Genomic DNA, 24,477 nt, shown 5'->3' on the forward strand with positions numbered 1-24,477 from the left:
TGAGTTTGAGTTGAGTTGATCTTACTTTTAAAGTTTTCAAGTTCGAGTCGAGCTCAGCAATACTCGAGTTCGACTTGGCTCGTTTAACAAATGACGTTGTTTGGTTTAATTTTTTTTTTAAAAAAAACAAAAATCCCGGTTTTTTTTCGGTTTTCAGCCGGTCCAGTTCGAACGGTTCAACAGTTCTGGCCGATTCACTAATAGCGGTTCAACCGATTTAGATTGAACCGGATTAAAGAACGATTTCCGGTTTAACCGGCCGATCCGATTCGATTTTCAAAACAGAGGAAAAAAATAACAAAGGGAGCTTTGAAATTATGATTTGTACTATGCTCTCCAATGATTTAAAATCATTTATTTGATTTTTTGAATGAATATTTATTCACTCATTTACTGTCGGATTTGCACGTGATACATATTTTGGAGGAATATTGAAAATTTTAAAAATATATAGCTGTTTATAATATTTAAAATTTACATTGCAAAATGTAATAAAAAAACGCAGTATGAAATAAGAACAAATGTACGATAAATCCATAATTCCTGCCTTCTCTCCCAAATTCGCCAATAAATTTACAAACTGGTCTCAATTCTCGTTGGTTCTTTGTTATGAACTTTAGAGAAAACAGAAGAAAATAGAAATAAGTTTTAGAAAAAAAATCTTCATTCAATAGGCGGATGATTTTTTCCTCCAGCAATACAATGATATTATTTGTGTACACTGTACCCATACTCTAGATGTCCGTCCTTGCTAACCAACCATAACAATTCTGTGGTGATGTGGAGAATTCATTAGGGATGGATTGTGCACTCTTCCAGGCTTGCTTCCACTCCTTTCAGGTGAGTTTTCATCTCCTTTCCTTTACTGACCCCGTGCTGCTCATGTCTTTTTAATTTCTTTTGCCCTTTTATCACAACTGCCATTTCCCCCAACCGTTCCAAATCCCTAACCATCTCTCATAATCCCCCAATTCCTCTTTCTCGTGCCCCTCCTCTTCTCTTCCAACTGTAACAATACACCTCCCATGTAAGAATCCTTGACCCAAAGGATCAAATTTCGAAAATTGAGCCCTGAGTGTTGAAAATTCTTTGACAGCCGACTGCTGCTTTAGAATTTAAAATGGAGCTGTTAATTTATCAAAATTAAACGGCATGGAATTGTTGAAAATGTAAGGATAATTACTAACTTTAGTCACTAGACTTTAGAATATTTATAAGATTAATCCTCAAACTTCAATTATAAATACTCTATTCCATTTAGTTTCAAGATCATCCCAAAATCCCCAAATCATTATAGCTCTCTCTCAAGTGTTTTTATAAACACCTGTAAATTTTCTCCATTTATTAAAAGATCTGCAGCAGTCCGGAGACGTAAGTAAATTGGCTGAACTCCGTTATCAATTTCGGATATTATTTTTCCGCTTTTATTTCGCATTCTCACTAATTTAGTTATAGGAAAATTACTCGTACTCGTTTATTTCCCAACAATTGGTAATCAGAGCTTTTGATTATGAAATTTGTCAATTTTTTTGTGAGGTTACTATTTATGTGAATAGTGAATTTCGTGAATAGTAAAAATTTTGTCGGCAATATGAATTTATCGACGGAAGTGTTCTAATATACGGTGGTTCGCAAGAATTGTCAGAAACGATCCAAACGAAGCCAGATTCGAGTGGGAGCGATGGTTTTGAGAAACGAAGTTGATGAGCTCAAGAGGGAGCTGCTCATATGCAAGGGAGCAATGAGTGAATGGGATGCGCTCAAGACCTTCTTGGAAGGACTTAGACCAAGGGCGATGGTCGGGGGAGAGCAAAGTGATGCCCAGAGACTTTCGGAGGCCATAGCTGTAATCGGAAAGCTGACTGAGCTTGTAGGTGACAAGCCAAATTGCGATGCGTTGTCCAAGCCCATGCCCAGAGATAATGGCAACAGTGGTGGAGACGGGGAAAAGGTGCAACAGGAAGATGGTAGAGAAAGCTCTTCGAATGGCCAAGGTGAGTCATCGACTGTTCGTAGCCAAGAAAAGCCATTGGGAAAAAATGACAAGACTAAGTCCGATGTAAAGAAGAAGGGGAGCAAGGAAAAATTGAAGTACTACTTCTGTGATGGTTCTCATTTGATTAGAGGATGTCCCGAGAAGCGTCGCCTTACAGCCATCATGAAAAGGATGGAAGAAGGAGAAGTAGCGGGAATTGGCGCGGTCGCAAGTGATAAAGCTGCCAAGCCATGGAAAAGACTTGGTTCGATTGAGGGGGTCAATGCGGCCAAGCAAGGATCGAGACGAGACGAGGCTGTTAATGTTGAGGCCGCCGAACCCAGAAGAAAGCCCGATGCGATTACGAGTGTTCAAGCAATCAAGTCAGTGGAAAGACTTGATGGGACTATAAGTTCACAAGTAGTAAATCGAGAAGCGAGGCGTGGCGAGACTGCAGGTGTCAAAGCAGCTGTAGTCGAGCACAAGAAAGGACTCGGTGTGATAGCAAGAGATAAAGCCATCAAGCCGAGGGTGTAAAGTGAGAAAGTATGCTCACAATATGCCAGGATGGAGGCGTGGTCCAAGTTGAGGCGTCTCAGGCATAAAGGGACACTTAAGGAGTAGTGGGTCGATTAAGAAGACTCATGCTCAAAGTCCCAAGTTTGACAGAAGAAGATGAGTTCTTCACCCTCATGTTTGGATTGAAGCCGTGGGAAAAGAAAGTGTTGAAGCGAAGGGAAGTCAAAGAGTTGTCTAAAGCATTGACAACCGCTGAGTCCATCAAAGAATTTGGAATCAAGAAAAACAAGACTTCCGAAACAAAGCCGAAAGTCGAGGATAGTGGCAAGCGAATCCATGATGAAGGCAAGTCAAATGATAAGGAATGTTGTTCCTCGAGTGGCAGAGAAAGTCCACCCAATGATGAACCAAATGGTGGACCTAGTGAAGATATGTGCAGTCTTGGCACAAGTTCAATTGCCAAAGATGCTAAGCCGAGGGTAAGAGTCGAGCAAACGAGGGGGTGCAGACTTAAGATGCCAGAAGTGTAACATCCCAAACTATGAGTTAGTGACTAAATGGTAAAGTTTCAGAATTTAGTGGTTAAAATAGAAGAATGAATTAGTTTAATGATTTATCTGGAGATAAATCCTAAAAGTTTTAGTAATTATTGAATGAATTAATGGGTAAAATGGTCTTTTTATATAAAAGATAATTATCTTATCTCTTTATTAAAAGATAAGCATATAGGGAGATATTTCTCTAGAACTTCTCCTTCTCCTTCCTCTCCTCTCGTAACTCCAAGCTCAAAGGTGAGTCTTCTACTTAGTTAATTATTTGTTAATTTTAAGATTTGAGTTTTGATCAATAGATGATAACTAAGCTAAAGGAAAGCTTAAGTTATCTTAACATCAAAGGATGATAGAGTTAGGAGAGATTTAAGATTTGAAGTTCTTAAATGAAATCTTGGAATAAAGTTCATAACTAGAATTGAAAGTTAAATTTGACTTGTCATCAATCTAGTTAAGATATATGAAGTGTTAAAAGTGGAATTCAAACATGTTGGATTATTGATGTAATTCTTGAATTTCATATGAAGGATAGGATTTGAAGGTTAAAGATGAAATAAATGAATATAAATTGGTTTAATGATGTGTACTAGAGTTAAGAGTGAAAGAGGGGATTAAACATGAAAGATTTAATCCAAAATGAATGGATTTTCGGGTTCAAAAAGAGGTTCTGGGCAGAGTGCATCGATGCACATTCATAGTGCATCGATTCATCAAGGTTAAAACCCAGAAATTGTTTGAATGTGCACCGATGCATTAGTAGTGCATCGATGCACTCATTTAAAATAAAGACATCGAATGCAATTCATGCATCGATGCATAAGTAATGCATCGATGCATCCCATTAATAATGAAACATCGAATGCAATCGGTGCATCGATGCATAAGGAGTGCATCGATGCATCCCAGCAATAATACTACATCGAATACCTTTTATGCACCGATGCATAAGTCTTGCATCGATGCATACCTTCATTAAAAGATGAAATTGACTTTTCTCTTAGTCTAAAGAGTAAATCATTAGAGTATATTAGTTATAATACTGATATAGATCCATGTGTGATTATGTAGATACTAAAAGTAAGCTTATTCCGGAACGATCAAAGGATTAGAATCGAATCAAAACAAAGCTAAGGTAAGTGCATACTATATGAATAGTATAATGGAATAAGACTTGTGATAAGTCTAATCCTTATGTTGATTTTTATAATACAATGATTGTGAACATGCATACATGATAATTATGATGATATGATATGTGATATGAGAACATGATATGAATTAAGTGATATGAGCTACATGATCTACGCGAATGTATGCACTTGTGATACATGTGATATGATATGAAATACATAATTACACATACATGTGGTATGTGACAGAAGAGAAAGAACAAGTGATATGAAAGGTATCAGAATAATGCCCATAGTATACGATATGAGAACTATAGGTGTAGTTGGCATTCCAAGAGTCGAGGGTTTATATATGTTTAAAGGCACATATGAACAGTTTACATATGTTTAAAGGAACATATGAACAGTTTACATATGTTTAAAGGCACATATGAACAGTTTACATATGTTTAAAGGCATATATGAACAGTTTATATATGTTTAAAGGCACATATGAACAGTTTATATATGTTTAAAGGAACATATGAACAGTCTACATATGTTTAAAGGCACATATGAACAGTTTATATTGTGACCTCTGGATCGTGGTCCTTCGGGACGAATACTGAACTAAGGTTCGGTGCCCATGAGGGAATTGATACGAGCTGTGGTGACAGCATTAGTGCACAACCTCAATGCACTCACATACCTCTATTCTCAATAATATACATGGGCAATGCAATTGAAATACCGAATTAAATTGAAAGTGATACAAGAAGGTAAGTTCCGTATGTGCATTATATGATTATATATGTTATCGTGTGATAGATACATGCATCTTGAAATGTCATGATCCAATGGTAAGTATGAACATTCATAAGTTTATTGTTGCATATTCATTTATTGCCTCACTAAGTCAACGACTTAACGTGTGATTGTTTCACACGTAGATTTCGAGAAGAGTAAAGATTAATGCGGAGCAAGATAGGTCAGTTCTCCTTACCAAATGTCAGATCAGAAAATATATGTACTGTATATAGAGTGTAGTTGGCGTGTAGTCTAAAGATATAAATTGTATGAACTCTGATATATTTTGTAAACGTTTTGAATAAGTTAAATGTTATAAAAGTTTTTAAATTACTCACTATTTTATACGAATAAATGTTTGAAAAGTCAATGTGACACTTCGGACTCGTATCCGGGTCCGATACGGGTTGGGGGTGTTACATTTAATGGTATCAAAGCTACGGTTTAGCCTATTCTAGGCTAAAAACGAAATCAAAAGTGTTTTAAAAAGTGTACATGCCAACACAAAGTGAAAAAAAAATCTGATCTGATAGGGTAAGGAGTGTGATGTCTTGTTAATAGAGTTAAATTGATATGTTATATGATATGATAGATGATATGTGAACATATGCAAATGACATGTTATATGATATGAATTGGATGATTATATGCACATGTGATAGAAGAAATGATATGAGAGTTTGTAAAGTGAAATACAAGACGATAGACCTGAAGGTAATAGCATTCACCTGCCCTGGCCAGGCAGGGAGAAGAGCGAAAATCTCAGGGAATGTCTGTATAAGATTAGAGAATGATTCATGATGTTGAATGATATTCCGATGTGTTTTCAATTGTATATTTCGTTAACTCATAGAATGAATGTATTAAAATAGTTAAAAGAGTTATGAGCACCCGAGCTCAAGGGTGAATATGAGGAAGGTCCTGTTACTGCAGACCTTTGACTCAATGATATGAAAATTATGTTAGATGGACTCCATTGTTCTGATGAGAAGAAATTAAATGGAGTGGTCTCCTTGCTTCGTGGGCAAGCAAGAATTTGGTGGACGAACGTCACTTTGAGAATGACAAGTGACCAAGTGACCTGGTCTTTGTTATTAAAAGAGTTCAAAAACAAGTATATAGGAGATCAGTTAATCAGGCAAATGAAGCAAGAATTCTTAAATCTGAAGCAATGGGATTTCACTGTATATGAATATGAGTGTGAATTTAACAAGTTAAGTCGTTTTGCGGCCGAGTTAATTCCGACAGAGAAGGATTCGTGCGAGTGGTTTATTGAGGGTTTGCACCCAAGGTTAAAGGAGATGCTAATAGTGTTGAACTTGTCCTCGTTTCAAGAGGTAATATGAGAAAAGGAATAGTGGATGTGTAGGCAGTATCTTATCTTCTTGTGCAATGAAAATTCGAGGATGAATTTTCTTAAGGGATGGAGAGTTGTAACATCCCAAACTATGGGTTAGTGACTAAATGGTAAAGTTTCAGAATTTAGTGGTTAAAATAGAAGAATGGATTAGTTTAATGATTTATCTGGAGATAAATCCTAAAAGTTTTAGTAATTATTGAATGAATTAATAGGTAAAATGGTCTTGTTATCTAAAAGATAATTATCTTATCTCTTTATTAAGAGATAAGCATATAGGGAGATATTTCTCAAGAACTTCTCCTTCCTCTCCTCTCGTAACTCCAAGCTCAAAGGTGAGTCTTCTACTTAGTTAATTATTTGTTAATTTTAAGATTTGGGTTTTGATCATTAGATGATAACTAAGCTAAAGGAAAGCTTAAGTTATCTTAACATCAAAGGATGATGGAGTTAGGAGAGATTTAAGATTTGAAGTTCTTAAATGAAATCTTGGAATAGAGTTCATAACTAGAATTGAAAGTTAAATTTGACTTGTCATCAATCTAGTTAAGATATATGAAGTGTTAAAAGTGGAATTCAAACATGTTGGATTATTGATGTAATTCTTGAATTTCATATGAAGTAGGATTTGAAGGTTAAAGATGAAATAAATGAATATAAATTGGTTTAAGGATGTGTACTAGAGTTAAGAGTGAAAGAGGGGATTAAACATGAAGGATTTAATCCAAAATGAATGGATTTTCGGGTTCAAAAAGAGGTTCTGGGCAGAGTGCATCGATGCACATTCATAGTGCATCGATTCATCAAGGTTAAAATCCAGAAATTGTTTGAATGTGCACCGATGCATTGGTAGTGCATCGATGCACTCATTTAAAATAAAGACATTGAATGCAATTCATGCATCGATGCATAAGTAGTGCATCGATGCATCCCATTAATAATGAAACATCGAATGCAATCGGTGCATCGATGCATAAGGAGTGCATCGATGCATCCCAGCAATAATACTACATCGAATATCTTTTATGCATTGATGCATCAATAGTGCATCGATGCATACCTTCATTAAAAGATGAAATTGACTTTTCTCTTAGTCTAAAGAGTGAATCATTAGAGTATATTAGTTATAATACTGATATAGATCCATGTGTGATTATGTAGATACTAAAAGTAAGCTTATTCCGGAACGATCAAAGGATTAGAATCGAATCAAAGCAAAGCTAAGGTAAGTGCATACTATATGAATAGTATAATGGAATAAGACTTGTGATAAGTCTAATCCTTATGTTGATTTTTATAATACAATGATTGTGAACATGCATACATGATAATTATGGTGATATGATATGTGATATGAGAACATGATATGAATTAAGTGATATGAGCTATATGATCTACGCGAATGTATGCACTTGTGATACATGTGATATGATATGAAATATATAATTACACATACATGTGGTATGTGACAGAAGAGAAAGAACAAGTGATATGAAAGGTATAAGAATAATGCCCATAGTATACGATATGAGAACTATAGGTGTAGTTGGCATGCCAAGAGTCGAGGGTTTATATATGTTTAAAGGCATATATGAACAGTTTACATATGTTTAAAGGCACATATGAACAGTTTATATATGTTTAAAGGCACATATGAACAGTCTACATATGTTTAAAGGCACATATGAACAGTTTATATTGTGACCTCTGGATCGTGGTCCTTCGGGACGAATACTGAACTAAGGTTCGGTGCCCCATGAGGGAATTGATACGAGCTGTGGTGACAGCATTAGTGCACAACCTCAATGCACTCACATACCTCTATTCTCAATAATATACATGAGCAATGCAATTGAAATACCGAATTAAAGTGAAAGTGATACAAGAAGGTAAGTTTTGTATGTGCATTATATGATTATATATGTTATCGTGTGATAGATACATGCATCTTGAAATGTCATGATCCAATGGTAAGTATGAACATTCATAAGTTTATTGTTGCATATTCATTTATTACCTCACTAAGTCAACGACTTAGCGTGTGATTGTTTCACACGTAGGTTTCGAGAAGAGTAAAGAGTAATGCGGAGCAAGACAAGTCAGTTCTCCTTACCAAATGTCAGATCAGAAAATATATGTACTGTATATAGAGTGTAGTTGGCGTGTAGTCTAAAGATATAAATTGTATGAACTCTGATATATTTTGTAAACGTTTTGAATAAGTTAAATGTTATAAAAGTTTTTAAATTACTCACTATTTTATACGAATAAATGTTTGAAAAGTCAATGTGACACTTCGGACTCATATCCGGGTCGGATACGGGTTGGGGGTGTTACAAGAAGTGTTGCAAGATTACCCGAGGGGAGCCGAGTCATCCAAGGTGATGGATGAGCCCAAGATCGAGTTGTCCAGAGAAGAGGACGAACCCAAGATTGAAGAGGCGTTAAGAGTTGGCTCAATACGGTTAATTTTTACCAATGTCCAAGGAGTTTGTTGAGCATGTTCGTGTAGAGAACATAGCTTCAGAGACCATCATAAGAGAAGGGTCGAAACAAGGGTTTGCCAAGGATGTTCAAGTGAGGAACAATACTTCAAAGATTAGTAGAAAAAAGTCGAAAGAAGCCAAGACGTTGAGGGACAAGGCAACCATGGAGAAACTGCCCAATAACAAGTGGGTTTACAGGGCGGTAACTACAGACAAACTGAAGTTATGTTCAACTTCAATTGGCATGCTAGAATAAAAAAAACCAGAAATGTTGCTGCTGCATTGATCGAGGTGTGAAGACAGATTAAAATCAGTCTTCAAATGAGAGATTGTTGAAAATTCTTTGGTAGCCGACTGCTGCTTTAGAATTCAAAATGGGGCTGCTAATTTGTCAAAATTAGGCGGCATGAAATTGTTGAAAATGGAATGGATAATTACTAACTTTAGTCACTAGACTTTAGGATATTTATAAAATTAGTCATCAAGCTTCAACTATAAATACTCTATCCCATTTAGCTTCAAGATCGTCCCAAAATCCCCAAATCATTCTAGCTCTCTCTCAAGTATTTTTATAAACACCTGTAAATTTTCTCCCTTTATTAAAAGATCTGCAGCAGTCCGGAAACGTAAGCAAATTGGCTGAACTCCGTTATCAATTTCGGGTATTATTTTTCCGCTTTTATTTCACATTCTCACTAATCTGGTTATAGGGAAATTACTCGTACTCGTTTATTTCCCAACACTGAGAACTGAGTAGTCTTCCCAAGTATCATGTGTTTCATCCAAATTGGTCCATCGAACTAAGAGTTGAGTCACATGTTTATTTAGTCGATTGACTATTCTTTTATCCCTGATCATCAGGGCTAAACTTTTAATTCGTTTTCTATTACAGGTGGTCTGTGGATGGAACGACCGTCTCCATAATTTTATTCTTAAACAAACTAACATGGAATAGAGGGTGAATTCGCAAGGTATCTGATAAGTCTAATTTATATGCAGTCTTTCTAATTCTCTCATGATAGAGAATGTATAAATTGAAGGTGAAAACATTTGAAGGTCAACAAAATAATCATATTGAACCAACCTATCAGCATCAAAATATTATTTTGTATTTAATTTTTCAATCTTTTCATTGTAACACATTTCTAAGCTACATTATTTATTTTATTCAAGTGTTATTTGGGTGAGAGGTTATTTGTTGCAAACTTATTTGTTTTGTGAGGTTTTCTTTTGTTTGTTAATTTTTTTTTATTTTTATTGAGAGTGTGTAAATAAGGTTTTGGGTATAAACCTTACGTATTGTTGTAAGACTACACCTTATCCTCAAAGGTTAGTAAATCTAGTGGATTTGATAAATCCTTAACGTAGATACTAAGGTAGTGGATGTAAACTTGGTTTAGAAGTCAAACTAATTTCAAATCATTGTGCAAAAGTTATAATTTTGATTTGCTTTCACCACTATTTTTAAAAGGTCAATTCATCCCATCTTGACATCATAATGACTACCTCCCAAGCTTGATTAGGAATAGGTAGAGGTTGCAAAACCCCTAGTTTTGCCAAGTGCACAACCTTAATCCATTTACTGACATCATAGTTTCAAACATAAACAGTCACCATCTTCTTAAGTCCTGGCCAATAGAAGCAAGATTTGATTTGTTGATAGGTAGTCTGAATATCCAAATGTCCACCCTAGGGAGAGTCATGCAATGTTTGTAAAATATGTAGTCTAAGACTGCCCTTATCACTAATATAGGCCCTACCTCGATACCTTAACACCCTTTTTGAATAGTTCCATCGGCTGCCAGCATATGGTTGGACCGCCAATGTACTAATCCATTCTTTAGCAAGAATGCCACCTTCATAAGTCTGCTCAATCTCTTGGACCCAACTAGGAGTAATGATAGTAATCCCGATAAGAATATGAGTAGTTTCTTCAAATCGTCGTGACAATGCATCTGCTGCAGCATTTGGTTTTCCTCTCCTATATTGGATTACATAATCCAGTCCTAGCAACTTTGTCAAACCTCACTTTTGTATCGTAGTACCGAGTTTCTGCTCCAAGTGATACTTCAAAGGTTCATGATCAGTTTTTATAATAAATTGATCCCTTCTAAATAACGTCGCCATTTCGAAACATCCAACAATATAGCAAGGTATTCTTTTTAATAAATAGAAAGGTTCACATGTCTCGGGCTTAAGGCTTTACTTAGATGATCGATCGGTCTGCCTTCTTGGAATAATACAACTCCCACACCCTTGCAGCTTGAATCCCTTTCCAAATAAAACACTTAAAAAAGTTTAGTGTCAAAATTAGTGCTGAACACATGATTGCCTTCAAGGTTTCAAAGGTTGTTTTCGCTTTAAGGGACTAAACAAAGTTGACATTCTTCAACATCTACGTTAGTGGTCGACTAATCTCACTATAACCTTTAATAAATTCGTCTAAAATATCCAGTCAATCCCAAAAAATCCCAGAGTGATTTTAAGTTCTTTGGCAAAGGTCATTGAGTCATTGCCTCCACTTTTGCTGGATCCGTAGAGACTCCCACAGCCGAGACAATATGGCCCGAATACTCCACTTGGGGTTGGCCAAAGAAACATTTTGACTTCTTGGCAAATAGTTTATTTGCTTGAAGTGTTTGCAGAACCAACCTTAGATGTTGCACATGATCATTCATTGAGAAGCTATAGAATAATATATCATAAAAAACACTAGGACAAATTTTCTGAGATAAAATGAAATTAAATCATCCATAAGGGCTTGAAATGCAGTATGTACTTTGGTAAGACCAAAGGGTATTACCTTAAATTTGAAATGTCTATGGTGAGTTTGGAATGCAGTCTTATGGATTTCATTCGGTTGTATCTAATTCTACCAATACCTCGATCGTAGGTCTATTTAGAAGAAAAAAAAACTGCTCCATTGAGTTCATCCAACAAGTCTTCCACCATCGGAATTGGAAACTTGTTTTTTATAGTTTGACTATTGAGCTGTCTATAGTCAACACAAAAATGCCAAGATCCATCTTTATTCTTAACCATCAAGCAAGGAGAAGCGAAAGGACTTTTGTTGGGTTGAATTATGGAAGCAGACAGTATCTCCTTAATTTGTTTTTTTCAATCTCAGCTTTTTGATGATGAGTGAACCTACACGGGCCGAGATTAACTGGAGAAGATCCCAGTTTTAGAGTAAGAGGATGATCATGAGCTCGCACCGGTGCCATTCCAGTAGGTTCCTCAAAGATGCTAGCATATTCTGCCAATAAGGGTTGCAATTCATCTGGTATTTGAGAGTCCATTCACTCCACAGTTAACAAATATATCACCCTCACTAAGTCAGGTTCTTTTGCTGTCATCTTCACCATTTTATCCCGTCACCTTCTTCAATGTTATTGGGTTCTGCTGCCCTCAAATAACAATCTGTTGACCATCTGTTTTTTGAAACTCAATGTCCTTTAAGAAAAATCCGTCAAGATAGGGTTAAACTTAAGCGTCTAATCGACCCCTAGAACCATATCACTGCCATCTAACTACAGAATATGAAAATTGTGACAAAAAGTGTGACCTTGCATTGTCCAAGTGACCTGATTCGATTTGGTTGAGCTAAACACTTTCTCATCATTTGCAACAGTAATCGTTAGTGGGTTGAGACAAGTTCAATCCCCTCTTTAGCCCACCTTAGAGTAAGGAACCATGTGTGCTTCCAATGTCGATTAAGACATTTAGGGGTTTACCATTAATGAAGCCCCTAATTCGAATTGTGGTGTGGCCTACGTTCCCAATAATAGCATTCACTGAAATTTCTAAAAGTTCCTCCTCCTGACTTCTTTGTTCGCCCGGATCCTCCTGGAATGCCTTCACCATATCCAAATCCTCCCCTTTCTCCATAGAATTAAGTTGGCGAGGTTTGCATTGATACCCTAAAGAATATTTATCTCTACATTTAAAACACATGTTGTTGAGTCTGTGATGCTTCAAGAGTGTGTTTCTGTTCTGAACTGAAACCTTCTGTGTAACAGTAGTTGGCGATGGTTTGGGGAAATTGTTTAAAGCAGAGTAAGGTGGGTTTCTGAAGGGTTGTCGTTTCCACTTGGTTACGTATTCCAATGAGATTTTATATAATTTGGCATGTCTACAAGTTTCAGTCAGGGATCTCAGGTTTAATGCTTTAATCTTGTGTTTGTCTTCATCCTTCAATCCACTTATAAAAATGGAAACAAAAAACCTTTTTCCTAGTGTAGTATTCTGCACTAACATGTGAGGTTTTAATTCCTCAAATCACTCTTGGTATTCTTTAACAGTACCTGTATGCGTTAACTTGCTAAACTCCTGGATAATATCTGGATAGGTTTGATTGTTGAATCGATGACAAAGGTCAGTTTTGAATTCATGCCAATGAACTCGATGTTTCTGCATGATGTAACCGTCGAACCAAGTCTCTGTCTTACCCACCAAATACATTGCAACAAATTCCACCTATTGATCATCAGGTACTCCAACGAAATGAAGTTTTTTTTTTGGCATTTTTGTAGTCACCCTCTTAGATTTGTACCATCAAAGACATGTAGTTCCACTCTAGGCCTAGGAAACATTGACCCAGAACTCCCAAAAAACCAACCTTGTTCCTTTTTTCCTCTACAAACTCCTCTTGATTGGTTCTAATTCCACTACTGTCACCCTTCTGCTGATTCGCTTGAAAATCAGATGGTTTGGATTTAAAGATATATGACTCATCGAGGTTATAAGAAAACTTGGGTTTGCTATTAATCACCGTCACCGTTACTGGTTTCTTCCCATTTGTCCTGGTAGGAGTTTCACTGTCTAATTGTTCTTGCTCATCCTTTCTTCAAGTTAAAATTCGCAGGATCTACCTTACATACCCTTTGTTTCCGTTCTTTTCTCCAAACTAGTGAGGCGATCATCTTACGCCTCCCACCATTTTGGAGGCTTGAATTCATCAACAGCTTGTTTCAAATTCTTTGCCAAATCTTCGAGTTGTTGTTGTATGGCAGTGAGATCTGTAGTTTCTGCCATGGTCTGATTCTTTTTCTGCTTACCTAGCTTGAGAACAGTGTCAGGATACAAGGCTCTAATGCCAAACTGTTATGAACTTTAGAGAAAACGAAGAATTATCAAGAAAATAGAGAAGAGAATAGAGATAAGTTCGAGAAAAAAATCTTCATTCAATAACAAGATGATTTTTCCTCCAGCGGTACAATGGTTTTATTTGTATACAACGTACCCATACTCTAGATGTGCTAGCTGTCCGTCCTTGCTAACTAAACATAACAATCTATGTGGTGACGTGGAGAACTCATTTGGGATAGGTTGTGCACTCTTCCATACCTGCTTCCACTCCTTTTCAGGTGAGTTTTTATCTACTTTGTTTTAATGACCCTGAGCTGCTCACGTGTAGAACTCATGTGCTTCTCACGTGTTTTTAATTTCCTTTGTCCTATCAAAATTGTCATTTTCCCAATTCACTATTCCGAATTCCTAACCCTTTTTCAAAATCCCCCAATTCCTCTTCCTCACGCCCCTCCTCTTCTCTTCCAACGGTAACATTCTCTTTTTCTCTCATTACTCAAAATAATAATTATCAATCATACAATTCGTCATAGGTACTATGGACCAACCAAATTAAGGATTAATTAAATAATTGATAATTTTCATCAGAATTATTGATTAACATATTGGAAGTCCAGTGCCCAGTCAGGCATTGGAAGTCCTTTGTTCCCACAAGTTAGTATGTCTTAGCAATTATATATTAGAAGACCCTGTATCTTGGCTGTAGCTTTTACAATTCAGAGAGCAAGGCTTTTCTTGTACATGCATTTATATTCCTAATAAAAGTTTTTTTTTTTTTTTGCAGTTTAATTATACCTTGTAAACATAATCTTATATTTGGTTTATGGGTTTTTAGTTCACTTGGCCAACTGCAAGCTCAGTTAAAAGTCTTTATATTGGATGTATTAATTTTCCTCAGGTTTATTCATGAATCAGTTCAATACAATAGTTGATTGTGCTTCTTCAACCAGGAAAAAATGATTTTTGTGACTGACTGGGACACTTGGCTCTGTATCTTCCCTGCTTTACTACTTGAAGTTGCAGGTTTTGAGTTAAACATCTCAGGAAATAGGGTAAGATCTTTGCTAACAGCATTTATTTATTAACTTCGTACTAAAAGGTTGTGGCTTGTGGCATCAGATTTGAGCCTCCTTTTACCGTGTTTCTAGGGTACTGGCTTTTTACTGTCCTATTGATCCTAGGCTATGTTTTAATTCGCTGTTTGTAATTAATTTTGCATTTCATTCCTCCCCCCTTCTCTCTCTCTCTCTCTCTCTCTCTCTCTCTCTCTCTTTTCTCTCCAAGTAAAATTTCTAAAATGTTTGCAGGTGAAATTGCTCTCTTGGATACGAGCACCTGAGATTGAATTCTAGAATGCAATTCATTTAGCGAAAGAAAGAAAATAGTAGACATTGGTCTGTTTACTCTGTTCATTCATTTAGCGACTTATTCAGAGAGTACCCTCATTTTTGCAGCCATGTAAAACCTTTTTTGTCCTGACAGAAGAGGCCGCAATGTGGGGATAGAGATAGGGAAATATCAAGATTCAAATTCCGATGTCACCTCTAAAGAAGGCAAGTTTTTGATCGCCCTATGAAAGAAAGGAAAAATCAAGCTTGATAGTTTATTTCTGGTGAAAACCAAGGTTTCCGTTGTGTTTGTTCATGTAGAGAAAAAACAGCACCATCATCTCCACATGAAGGTGGCAGGGTAAATGATGGAACCATTTTGCCAAATCAAATTAAAACCGAGAATAGTTGCATTTTCAGAGAATATCATGCAAGTGTGGAAGATGGATCCGTAACATTTGGCGGAATATCCATCCGTGTTCTGAATCTGAATCTAGTTATATCAGCAGCATATCAATTGAGCAAGTTTCAGCTTTAGAGGTTAATCATGAGAGAAATTCATCAACTACCCTGGTAGGGGGAAGAAAGAAATACTGGTGACGATGATGAAAATGTGTCTGATGCGAAATCATGTCTCATTTCTCGGGATGTCACCGCAAAAGATGAAAAGAACAACTGAAAGGAAGTGGGTTCGAATTAAATGGCATACCCCAATGGAGATTTACATCAATGTGTAGTGGGAGAGCGAGATAGATGATCCTCATCGGATGATGCTTAAAGTTGAGAGCACATCAAATGGAATGAATCAGTCTAACCCAACTTCACCGCTCATTTCCACAGTGTCGATCATGGACACGGAGGCTGTAATGTATGCAGTGCATCATACTCTCCTCTTCTATTTGTCGTACTAATCATCCTTTATAATGCAAGTGATCCAAATTGGGATCTCATTGCTCACCTGCCACTTGTTTTTCTTTTCCAAGTTGGTTGATTTAATAAGAGAAAATAATTTTAGTGATCAAAAATATCTTATAATATATGATTTTAACCAACTTTTTTTGGATTTGCCAAAATGACTAACTAAATCGCAATGCGATCGATAATTCGCAACGCGATCTCCGGTATCGCAAATCAGTTTCCAGATCGTAACACGATTCTGACTATCGCATTGCGATTTTCCAAATTCGCAATGCGAATACGTAAATCGCAATACGAATACGTAAATCGCAATGCGAATACGCAAATCGCAATGCAAATATGCAAATCGCAATGCGAATTGACTATCGCAATGCGATTTACATAGCGCCATTCGTATAGCAACACGTATTTTTTTCAAATTCCAAACACGAATATATTAATATATCGAAACACTGAACCGTCCACAGTATATACCGTAATCGCAACTCATAACCTAAAACCCTAAATCACAACTCAGTCTCATCTCCATCTCTCACTCTCTAAGGCGACATCCGTCCCCATCTCCGACGATATCAGTCCCATCTCCGACGATATCAGTCTCCATCTCCGGCGAAATCATTCACGGTCAGAAATGGAAAATCAACCAAATCAACCACCGAGGGTTAGATTTTTAATTATTTTTATTTTGAAATTTTTGCATTATTATTAGGTTTTTCATATTGAAATTGATGATAAGTTTACTGGTGTTTTCAATAATAGATTAACCATTTCACTTAGATTACTTATTAAATTCATTCGATTGCTGCCAATACTGCTAAACTGTTTAGTCTTTAACCCTGTGAAGTTAGTATTTGTCTTTGTTTTGTCTTTTGGTTGAAGTAATGCAATCCATTCAAGTTTCTTTCAATTTTAGTATTTGAAACCGAGAATGACTATCGCAATGCGATTCTGTCGTTGCGATTTTCATTTCGCGTTGCGATTCTTGCGTTGCGATAGTCAAATTCGTGTTGCGATTTTCATTTTCGTGTTGCGATTTTCATTTCGCGTTGCGATTCTTGCGTTGCGATAGTCAAATTCGCGTTGCGATAGTCATTTTCGTGTTGCGATTTTCATTTTCGTGTTGCGATTTTAAGTTTCAGAAACTATTTTTCTTCTGCAAATTGAAACTTGAATGAATTGCATTACTTCAACAAAAAAACAAAGACAAATACTAAATTCACAGTGTTGCAAATTTAAGTTTGAAGAATAAACTACTACTCTTTATGTTTATTGTTCTTGTTATATCTTCACAGTGTAGTTTTTGGTATATCTAACTTGGTATGTTTATTGTTTTGCAGAACTTTTATTCGGCTCAATTGACCTTAAGAAATAAAGTAAGCATGGCCAAAACAATTGTGTCGAAGCTTTCACCTGCACAAAGAAAAATATTTGAGGATACTTTCTTCGGGCCATGGCTAAAAGTACAACATCCGGGTGGAGATGCTATGTTGACCCATCTGTTTCTTCAAACCATTACTAGCGATCTACCAGAGACTATACAACGTCGTGATGAAGAGATATGGTTTGATTTTCCACCGGCGTATACGTGTTTTGGGCGGGAAGAGCTTTGCTTAATCACCGGGCTACGCTTCGGACACGATGATGTAGATCGGTACACTAGACATATTACCCGCCTATCATGGTTTCCCGGGTTTTTCCTGAGCTGTCAACGGAGAAGCGATTTACACGTGGAAGATTGACGAGATTATTGAATAAGAAAGATGGTTTTACTCGGATGGATGACATCGATGTTGTCCGAGTATGCCTTCTAATACTTTTGCAAGCCGACTTTTTAGGCAGAGAGGCCCGACAACCTATTCCTAATGATATAATTAAATTGGTAGAGGACCTAAATGCATAGAACATGTTTCCATGGGGTTTGTATCCATGGAAAGCTACATGGAATAAGTTGTCGTCTGCCTTGATGATCGAAAAGTTTGCGTGGCGATGTTCCAAATACACTTTTCAGGCTTTATTTTGGGCCTTTAAGGTAATAATTTTTATATAATGTTTCCAAAATTAAATTAGTTCTTTAAAAATTACTAATGTTTGTTATTATATTATTTGTAGATTTGGATATTTGAGGCCTTTCCCGCCATGCAGACATATGCATTAAAAACTTCTAATGATATTCTTAGGGCTATTTCCTGGAAGAGAAAACGGTCCTTGCAGCAATGGGAAGATTTACTACCGTATACTACAATAAATAATGTAAGTTAACATAAATACTACAATGTTTAAAATCAAGTTTACTAGCACACGTTAATTTGTTTGAGCTTTTATATTGTTAGGAGGCCAACACTCCATTACAGAGGCTGACACCCCGGAAGCTGAGCTTGCCACTGATTGGTGGCAAGCTAGTAAGCGTTTTTTTGATGGCACTGATGATGAGCAGCCACCACTTCGAGAGCCATCACCTCACCTAGAGCCATCACCTGATCGACCCGAATATACACCTCCACAACGAGAGTCATCACCTATTCTGTCACATCATCGAGCCTCTTCACCATCACCTCATGATAGGCGACCGGTAAAGATGTCACGACGTTTATCTCCCTGTTCTCCACCTCCACGGGATAAGTTAGGGGAGTTACGTAATGAGGTCAATGCCTTGCGTGAGGAGGTCGGTACTTTACGCGATGACAAGTGCATGGCGTGTTGAGGTGTCTACTTTACGTGTGAGTAGCAGCTCTACGTGAGATTGTAGCATCGTTGCAGAACGAGGTTCATACTCTACGCAACGAGGTAAGTTTAATATTTTTCATATTTAACTTGATGATAAATTTACTCGTAATTTCACTTAGATTGCTTAGTAATTCATTCGGTTGCTGCCAATATTGTTTTAACTGTTTTTCTTTAACCCTGTGAAGTTAGTATTGTTTTTGTTGTCTTTTGGTTGAAGTAATGCAATCCATTCAAGTTTCAATTTGCAGAAGAAAAATAGTTTACTATCGCAATGCGAAAATGACTATCGCAACGAGAGAATCGCAATGCGAAATGAAAATCGCAACAACAAATCGCAACGCGAAAAATGACTATCGCAATGCGAAAATGACTATCGCAATGCGAATTTGACTATCGCAACAAAGAATCGCAATGCGAATGAAAATCGCATTTCGATTCTCTCGTTGCGATAGTCAAATTCTATTGCGATAGTCATTTTCGCATGCGATAGTCATTTGCGATAGTCATTTTTGTGTTGCGATAGTTATTTCCGTTGCGATTTTAAGTTTCAGATTCTATTATTCTTCTGCAAATTGAAACTTGAATGAATTGCATTACTTCAACCAAAAGACAATACTAACTTCACAGTGTTGAAAATTTAAGTTTCAAGAATAAACTACTACTCTTATGTTATCATTGAACCTGCACTAAACCTATATGTTATCCTTTAAATATTATATAAGTGCTTACTTCTAGAATGTTATCTGATGCATTGTGAACAATGATATAATGACTTGGGTGAATACCGTGCAAGTTTGAAATATATTTGTCTTTGTTTTCACTGTGCTTCTATTCTTCTTCTGCAAATTGAAACTTGAATGAATTGCATTACTTCAACCAAAAGACAAATACTAACTTCACAGTGTTGAAAATTTAAGTTTCAAGAATAAACTACTACTCTTTATGTTATCATTGAACCTGCACTAAACCTATATGTTGTCCTTTTAAATATTTATATAAGTGCTTACTTCTAGAATGTTATCTGATACATTTTGTGAACAATGATATAATAATGACTTGGGTGAATACCGTGCAAGTTTGAAATATTTGTCTTGTTTTCACTGTTTAATATCATGTCTGTTATTTACTGATTTATGTATTAATTTATTTCGGCCCGCTAAGGTGGATGCTCTACGTCGGGTTTTTCTTGCAAGACGGAGTTCACGCATCAGACGGCGTGCACGTGCCATTACGTCTCCGTTCACCCCAATAGTGCGAAGAATCCGTAAGAAAAAGCTCGATTCACCTATCATCGTTCAAGAGGCCTCCCCTATCGTTCAAGAGGCCCCTATCATCCCTCAAGAGTCTCCCACCGTTCAAGAGGCCACTGTCATCGTTGAAGAGGTCCCTCCCAACATTCTAGAGCCCGATTCACACGGCGTAATATATCGATTTATTGAGAAGCCCCCTCACGTGCCGGACATGATGGATGACTGTTGGCTTTCGTATAAGTTACCGGCCAGTACCATTCCGGCAGATGAAGTGGAGAGGAAACAACTACCGGGCAGATGAAGTGGAGAGGAAACAACTACCGGAAATATTCTGGATAATACCCTTTGGGCTAAGACCGCAGTTGATTTTTATCTACATGAGCGGAGCCAATAGTGTTACGCTGACATATACAAACTCAAAGATGATATGCATTTGTTGATTGAACGGTCTTGGTGGGGTGTATTATTAGGGGTTGAAGACAACGACTATTTCAATGGGGGGTAAGTCTTATATTTCTTATATATTTTAGTTTGATTAATTTTTTTTAAAATTTATGTAATTCACTAATATATGTCTTTTTTTGTAAAACATCATATTGATGTATGGGTGATACGTCTTCTAATTGTAAGGTAATTGAAGAAAAATATAAAAAAACGCGATATACAATTATGCCGACGTCTTTTCACGTAGTTCACTTGGAGAATCAACGACAGGAATCATATGTGTTAGCTAATGGACAAGCTAAACTTTATCCTGCATGGTGGGAGGTCGATAAGGTTAGTATTTATTTGTTTAAATATTTTAAAGGTGTTCATAAATAAGTGTGTAATTTGAATTATTACATTTCGATGTAGGTGTTTATCCATGTTTTGGAACGTACTCATTGGCTTCTCGTCGAGCTTCAGCTCCCATCCCTAAAGACAATAGTATATGACAGCATGATAAATTACATATCATTGTCTGATTTGAGAGATATTATTAAGGGATGGAGCTCTTATTGGCTAATTCTTGGATGCAATTAATTATTGGACTAATTTGGAAACAAGAAGCCAAAGAAGTTCAATGTTACAGTTATCAGAGACGAGACCGCGCCACAACAAACGAAGGAAGCCAGAGGGGATTGTGGTCCTCTCGTATGCATGTGCTTGGAGCGTTTGACGACAGGAAGTACACAGTTTCTACCTCCCACCGATAGAGATAGAGGTGCAGCAGGCTTGTGGTTTCGGCATTTTATGGCTAGAGCGATATATGCGACACGCTGCCTACCTGCATCCGCGTTATGAAAGTGTCCATAAACAATTTGTAAGTCAAATGCAAGTGTTGTTAAACATATATACTCTTTTTGGTTTGAAAATGTTTGGTTAAGTAGCTAGAATTCAATAATTTGTTGTTTGTAGGTTTTATATGTATAGAAAGTGTTGTTGATTCAATGTTTAGTTTCTGCAGGTTAATCCTGAAGTGAGCTGCGTGAAATGGATGTATGAGTGCAAAAGTTGATTCAATAATTGATGAGGAAATAATTCTTCTTATTATTTTTTGATTGTTTAATTGATTTGTAAAAGATGATTTGTAAATGTTGATTTGTTTAATTGATGTGTACATAATTATTATTTGTGCTTGTTTAATTTATTGAAATTTAATAGTTGATTTGTTGATTTCAATCTGCATTATGTTGATTGCAAAACAGACTATCGCAACGCGGAAATGACTATCGCAACGAGAGATTCGCAATGCGAAATGAAAATTGCAATGCGAAAATGAAAATCGCAACGCGAAACTAAATTCGCGTTGCGATTTTCATTTTCGCATTGCGATTCTCTCGTTGTGATTTTCATTTCGCATTCCGATTCTCTCATTGCGATAGTCATTTCTGCGTTGCGATAGTCATATTCGCGTTGCGATAGTCAAATGAATGTCTAATAAGTGATAACAACTGAACATATCATAGCAATGTTCAAACTCAAGTTACTAATACATGCCTAACTGAAAATGTTAAAAGTTCACACATAATACAACGTTTGCATTTAAAAATCCCTAAGTTAACAGTCCCAAAAGGTGAAGCCAGTTGTGATTGGGATTTTGATGAGGATCCATATTTTGGTAGAGGAAAAGATGATTGTGATGGCACTGGTGATCCACATATCAACCTTGTATGACCACTTTCCTTGCACCGACTACATGTCGATCTCTTCTTCTCTTCACCCTTAGACGGTATACGATCGTGACTTTTTGGTCGGCCAGTAGCATTCTGTCCATGGCTGGTGGCAAAACTGTTTGTAAGTCATCTGGTATGTCACACTCAGAAGGATGTGGAATAGGGTAGACATCTCGACATAAGTCTGTTGATATACTTCTGTAGTGTAGCAATCCATAGCGTATGCGCTTGAATAATCTTGGTTTAGATGAAGAGCAACTTTTATAACATGGCTACACGGTAACCAGATGTTTGCCATTTCATACAACTACACGTCTTTGAATTTAGATCGACAAGCCCATTTAAGTTATTATTCAGTACTTCAAACAAAGTGTTTGAACATGGTTCAACTCTCCATGACGTTGACTTCACAACACTTTCGTTATCTTTTTTTAGTCCATGGTGTAACACGATGTTCCAATGTTCCTATAATTTAAATAAATATACTTAGTAAAATATATGATAATTACGAATTTAAAGAAATAATACCTGCATGGTTTCTTTTCTTGTAGTACCACTGTTGAATAGAGGCTCGAAAAATCTCCATTAACATAGTAATGGGTAATTTCCAGGAATGACGACTTAGAGCGTTGATTGATTCTGCACTATTAGACGTCATGAAATCATATCTTGCTCCAAGTTGATGTACTCTTGACCATCTTTCAAACCTGACATTTTCTAGTATTTGAGCACACCGAGGCAAAACACGTCTTAAACAGTTTATATGCTTATTAAAATCCACTTCCCGATAAGCTTTTACAGCCTTCCAATAAGTCCATTTGTGATTTTTTATACCAGCAGACCTTGATTTTAGATTTCTATACAAATGAACACCACAAAGTCCATGAAAAGCATCTGGGAAACACCTTCTAACAGCGTTGTCAATTGAGTTTGCCCTATCAGATATGATTGTCAGATTGCTAATAAGACCTATGCAATCCCTAAGATGCCCCATAAACCATGTCCATGAATCAGAGGTTTCAGATTTACCAACCCCGTAAGCTATTGGCAGTATCCCATTGTTAGCATCCATGGCTACTGCTACCAAGGTATCGACCTTTTAAATGTGCTCCGTCAACTATAATAATTGGGCGCATGCAAGTAATAAACGAACGAATCTACAAAATCATATACACAAGAAATATAATCATTTACATGTGAAATGCATGTAACTAACAAAAATGAGTCAACAAAATTATATTGATTTACTAACCGCAGCACCAATGGCGATAAACAACAACTCAAAGCGTCCATCTCTATCTGTTTTGATATGAGTTACCGACCCAGGATTTTTCAGATTTAAATTGTGACAATAAGCCGGCAGTTGGGCAAACGATGCTTCTGGCGACCCCCTCAACAATTCCAAGGCAAAACATTTGGCTCTCCAAGCTTGAGAATATGAGATACTAATCTTGAACCGAGCATTCATGTCAGTCATAATTTCATGTCCCCGATATACCCTGCCATTCAAAAATATTAACTCAGCCAGAAAACCATCCAACACCTTTTTGTTTGTCTGTCTATGGTGAGAAAACACTTGGGTTCTTGAACATGTATGTTTATCAATAAAAGTCCTAACTTGAAAACATTTTGCAATCTTTTATCCTCTTTGCATTCATACGCCACGTACAATTTTTGTCAATCATACACCTTGTTTCGAAACGATCTTTGCTTGATTTGTTAACTTTTAGTTGATAGCCATCTTCCACACATTTCGTATACAAAGCTATCTTCAAGTCTTCCTTTGTATCAAAACAATCATCTTTCTTGATACGAATAATTTTTGTGTAACAATCAACTGCTATCTTTACCAACTCTTTTTCCGGTATCTGAAGTAATTATGGCATATTCCAGTTATACTCCCGTGGCATTTTCTTCGGGGACTTTTCTTTGGGGATTTCTTCTTCTTCTTTTTCTTCTTCAGGGTTATATGAATTACAAAATGGATGTTCAACATGTTCATTTACAGTCGTAACTTCCTCCTCATTATCATCAACAACATCTTCCTCGGCAACGGCTGTTTCATCATCAAAATTCAGGTATTGACCAATATCAAAATCATTACACGCAGGGTCTGTTTCTTCTTCTGAAAAATCATCAAAATCCGAGTATTGACCAAGATCAAAGTCCGGGTATTGACCAAGATCAAATTTCGAATACTGACTAGTAC

The sequence above is a fragment of the Hibiscus syriacus genome, unplaced genomic scaffold (assembly GCF_006381635.1).
Source record: "Hibiscus syriacus cultivar Baekdansim isolate YM2019G1 unplaced genomic scaffold, ASM638163v2 tig00112452_pilon, whole genome shotgun sequence".
Classification (NCBI taxonomy): Eukaryota; Viridiplantae; Streptophyta; class Magnoliopsida; order Malvales; family Malvaceae; genus Hibiscus; species Hibiscus syriacus.